General features: G+C 44.1%; 1 pseudogene; it reads right to left on the reverse strand.

The window, feature by feature from the left end:
* Window positions 1–2,253: 2,253 nt before the first annotated feature.
* Window positions 2,254–5,291, reverse strand: LOC123160251 (uncharacterized; annotated as a pseudogene).
* Window positions 5,292–5,582: the final 291 nt, after the last annotated feature.

Consider the following 5,582-nt stretch of genomic DNA (forward strand, 5'->3'; position numbering starts at 1 on the left):
AAAAAGGTGTTGGCAATGAGATACATTTGCTCCAACGTTGTAACACCAACGACGGGGAACTCTAGGGTACTGAATCTTAACTCTGCCGGGAGAGAATCTTTTTTTCTTTGACGAAGAACAGACTTCAATGTGGAAGTGTTGTCAAGTTAATTTATTATTACTCAGCCCAGAAAATAACTAAGAAAGTGCACCTTCCAAACCGAGGCTTCAGACTAGACAAGAGCATTGTGATCTTTGCATCTCTCTCTAAGATTCGTTCCGGATTGAATTCCGCAACTGTGACGATTAAAACTATCAACGATGTGGACACCGAGACCAATAACGCGATGAAGGCCAAGTGATGCAAGTCCAGCCGGAAGAGGAACACCATCAACCCCAAGGAGAACAACGGGACCCAGTCGTGCCCAACATCAACATTGACGTCAATTGCATCTGCATGCAACACCACATGAGTAAGTCATGCCAAGTAAACTCGTGGAACAATACATCTAGTAACCGTATACTATACCTGTGGCCCCGTGGGGATTTGTTCATTACAACCATTTTCCAGTGCCCTACTCTTCTCGTCCTTGTGTTTGATGAGCAGTAGATTGATCATTAGTGTTGAATAGAGGTACACGAGGGCCCGTGCAGTGGTAAATGTTTTAAATTGGGCACTGGTCCAACGTTTTAGATTGGGGTGGGTGTAGAGGCAAGTAGTGCGTTGCAGTAGGGACATAAGGCGAGGGGCTTGCGGAACCATAGTTTCTTTGTACAATTGGAAGTGGGCATTCTTTATACATGCATGCCAAAGTACTCATAAGTACCATGACTTCTCAAAAAGCAAGAAGAAAGAAAAACACAAGTACCATGCCTCACAGGTGACCTTCTTCTATAGGGTCTGTAAAAGTTCATTTATATTAAGAAAACAACCTAGGCACTTGCTTTTTAGATACCTAGGCTTTCGACCTAGACAAGATCTGAAGCATCTTCGCATTTTTCACCAACAATTTTCTTCCTATTCATTCGTCAACTTTGAGCAAAACAAACATCCTCGTTTTTGATAGCAAGACCGCGGAAGCAAGGAAGACCAAGTCATGCAGGTCATGACGAAAGATGAAGACAGTAATTCGCGCGTTTAGGTTGGGTTCGATATATGGGTTACCGGTCAGCCCGGTCGTTTGGGTTGTGATTCGCGCGTTCGGTTGGGTGGGAATTTTCCAGACAGTGACTGGGCAGGCCGCTCGGACGTTGGGGCGGATATTGGGCGTCCATTAGTAGTTGCTCTTGCTGGATCTTTCTCCCTACTCATTTTCAATCTGAATGCTTCCGCCTAAAAAAATTACAATATGTTTTTATTCTGATCCCAACATTTTTTCATAAATCCGTGCTCTATAGGCTTAACATTGCCATGTTTAGGTTTTGCATGTTCTTGATCAAAAAAATTAGATGAGCATGAATTTGAAGATGTTTCTAGAGGAGTTTAGTATATGGTTCATGTAGGTTCAATTGTGTATCAATCTATTGGACTGGAATTTTTTTTACATGTTTACGAGGAGGTCCGCTCACATAACTCACGGTGAAGCTTCTCGTTCGTCCAATGAAGTTGCACGTATGCAACAAGTTCATTTTCAGGAGGCCAACTTCCTCGACCGCGCTAAAGATAAGAACTATTGAATGCTTCACTAGAGGAGCATGAAACCAACCAAGTGTGTGTGGAGGTGTGTCCCTGGTGCATGTCGTGGGAATCAGTCGGTGCTTGCCTTTTGTGGACCTGCTTGGATCCGGTTTTCGTTCGTCTAGTTAGATCGTCTAGCCTTCTCTTCACGGCTGCTGTTCTGGTGCACAGGTCCTTTGGTGCCTTTGCACGGCGATTCTACTACAACAAGATTTGTCTGGCTTTGGGGTAGACGACGGCGACGCGTTTTCAGCTCACTCCATTGCTTGTAATCGTCGCTCGGCTGTCTACAGACCTGCATTTAACATTTTACTTCTGTTGTTCTTTGTACATGACCACCCGTCAATGACACATAGATGGCCTACCGATTATGGACGCAGGTTGTTGGGTGAGTGGATAATTTTCAACATGGCCTACGGTGTAATAGTGCAAGTGTAGGTCATCCACGTGTAAAAGTATAGGTTCACCAGGTTGCAACGTTTTTTCCTCAAACGCTATACTTAGTGGCCTTCTTTGGTACAACCAGAATTTTATCAGACATAAGAATTTGACTAAGATCACACGGATGGCAACACCCAATTATTTCATACCACATATCTCGATACACGTCGATCAGCCTACATCGTATTCATGCCATAGGCCACATAGCTAACATAAAACAGATACGTAGGGTGTGGCCGGGCGTGAGCATTCCCTTCTACCGTGCGTCCGCATGCTCATCGACGGTCACCCAGATGATGCTCAGCTTAGTGAGAAAGTGGCATACGGCCACATCACCTGGTCTAACGTTGTGCAGCTCAAAGAACGGGTTCTTCGGGCTCCACAATGACGTGTCAAGGTGGCACACGGCCATGACCTCCATCGTCGCCGGAGAGGCACCCTCCTCCACGCTCGCCAGCGTCACCATGTACGCGGCCGTAGGGCTGGACGTGTGGCAGTAGTACACCGCGTACGGGAAGGTCAGGTCATGGCAGGTCACGACCTCAGATGATGACCCGGAGAGCTTCCGTGCAGCCGTGACGTTGTACCTCCCCCTAAGCGCAGGTGTCCCCGGGGCATCCATGGGCAGATCCACGGCGGAGAACGCGTGGACGTTGCGCCGGCCAAGGAGGGACGCCGGCATCTCGGCGAGGGACTCGAGGGAGGTGGCGCAGCCTGCTTTCTGGCCGGGGAGCGTCCGTGGGTGCTCGCAGGTGTCCAGCGTCCACCGTATCTCTCGGGTCATCGTGAGGGACGCCGGTGCGAACATCGTGATGATGTCGGAGAGGTGCTCGGTGGTGAATGGGATGGAGTCGGCGACATTGCCGGAGAGAAGCGCCGGCATGGAGGTGGTCGGCGGGATGGTCGGAGTGATCAAGGACCCTGGCCTCAACATGTCGTGGAAGAAAGACATCTGCCTCTTTCTTCTTCCTGTAGCTGTGAGCGTGAACATGGTGGCTCCCCTCTCCTTTTACTGCAACGGGTACAATGGCAAAAAATCAATTGAGGGGTTGTACGTAATAAAATAATTAACTCTATTTCCTCGTAGAAAATGAACTTTACCTTGGTTCAAAATGTGGGGTTGTTCATCTTTCTCTTCGACTGACCCATATGACATAGTGACTTCCTTTGAATTTTCTTCGTGTGATGTGGAGCCTTCCCTTAGAATCTCCTGGCCGTCTACACCATAAGACACTGAGATTTCTTTTAAACCCCTTTCACCTTTTAACCCATAGGATCCTGATGCTTCTTTGCGAATTTCTTGGTCCTTTGATCCATATGTTGCGGATATTTCCTTTAGATTTTCACGGCCGTCTGCACCATAAGACACTGAGATTTCTGTTAACTCCTTTTTACCTTCTAACTCATATGTTCCTGAGGGTTCCTTCAGAGTTTCTTGATCTTTCGATCCGTATGCCACAGATATTTCCTTCAGTTTTTCACGGTCATCAACACCATAAGAAACTGAGATTTCTTTTAAATCTTTTTCACCTTTTAACCCAGATATTCCTGATGCTTCCTTTGAAATCTCTTGGCCTTTTGATCCATATCCATATGATACAGATATTTCCTTTAGATTTCCAAATTTCCAAGGTGTGTAGGCTGCAAGGATCTTCTTCAAATTTAGTGGAACTTTCTTTAAACTATTTGGACCTTCTAACCCATATGACACTGAGATTTCCTTTACATTTTCTTCATGTGCTGATTCTTCCAGTGGAGTATCATCGCTATTTATACCATAAGAAAGAGATATTTCTTTTAAATTATTTTCACTTTCTAACCCATATGACCCTGAAACTTCTTCGTGGGCTTCACCAACTTTTGATCCATATGACACTGATATTTCCTTAAGGTTTTCATCTTTGAATGGTGTATACGCTGCAAGGATCTTCTTCAAATTTAATGAAACTTTCTTAATATTGTTGTCAATTTCTGACCCATATGGCACTGATATTTCCTTTAGATTTTCTTCGATTTTTGTTCTACACGCAGCAATTTTTTCTTCTACATAATTTTTAGCTTGTAACCCATGTGACAATGGTTGTCCCTTCAGATCCTTACCAATTTTTGGTTCAAGTGCCATCATGACATTCTTTCTACTTTCTTCACCATGAGACCCATATGCCTCTTTTAAATCATCTTTAACCTGTGATATGATATGAACATGGTTGTCCCCGTGACCACCCTCTGAGTTGACTATTTCATAGTTCGGTCCAATTTTTTGCTGCCCTGTAATAAATTAAATGTTACTGGGACTAATTATAATATCATCTCAAGAAAACACATTGAATGCACATATGTCGTATGCATTTTTTTTTGAGCAAATATGTCGTATGCATATCAACAGACACAAGTCAAAACAGAAACGAAACTAGCCAAACTCGTGTGTCTAGTACGCACAGACACTGATCATATATATCCATGTGCTAAAAAGGATATTTTTAGACTAAATCTTTTATCTATCAAATATTTTATTTTCCTGCATCTAGACACATTAGTTCCTCCTCAACTATTATTGTCCAACCATTGCTTTGGTTTAGTTTACAGTACACAGTTTGAGCTTCAAAATACTCGAAATTACGTATACGTTAATTATCTAAAACGTTGATATGAGTTCACCAAACCAAACGTTCAAATGAGTTCACCGAAATGGCATAGGAGTAGCGGTGAGAGAGAGAGTGAGAGAGAGAGAGAGAGAGAGAGAGAGAGAGAGAGAAGAGAGAGAGAGAGAGAGAGAGACCTTTTTGTTGGGCTAACAGGTCACTGATAGCCGGGGGAATGGGAATTCCTGGAAGCGCGGCCTCCCAATACGCCGTGAGTGTCTGCATGTTTGTCAGGGGCATCTTGGCCGCATCGGCAAAACAAGCATGCTGGCTACATTGTCCTCCGGCAATCTGCGTGCAACATAACAAATCCGCACTTACTACATATATAGGGACGGCTATTTTCGTACGTCGATGTGATGCACGCATAGGAATATCTGATAACAAGAGTGGTGTATGTATGCACTCACCAAAATCAATGAGACGAGTGGCAGAAACAAATCCATATTCGTGGGTTGCTATGTGTGGCAGTGCTGGTAGGAATGGTGACTCAAATCAGTTCATCAGATGCCCTATTTGTAGTTCAGATGCGGTTGTTATTTGCAGAAATTATTACTTGACAAGTGCGTACATCACGTGACGTATTTATAGTCCTGATGCAGAAGCTAGTTGCACAAATTATTGCCAGACAAGTACATGAATAGCTGAATTCAAAATTCATGAAAGGTACAAGCTGGCCTACAGATATGAATCAAATGCCAGCGGATCAATCTGACCAGTGACCACCCAACCATTCACATAAGCTCTTATAGTTGAAAACTACACCACGCGTTTCTCGTGTTTCTTTTTTTACTGCATGTTGCAGTCCACTGTTCATAATGTACTATACTGTATGTTTATAT

Source organism: Triticum aestivum, chromosome 7B (genome assembly GCF_018294505.1).
Source record: "Triticum aestivum cultivar Chinese Spring chromosome 7B, IWGSC CS RefSeq v2.1, whole genome shotgun sequence".
Classification (NCBI taxonomy): Eukaryota; Viridiplantae; Streptophyta; class Magnoliopsida; order Poales; family Poaceae; genus Triticum; species Triticum aestivum.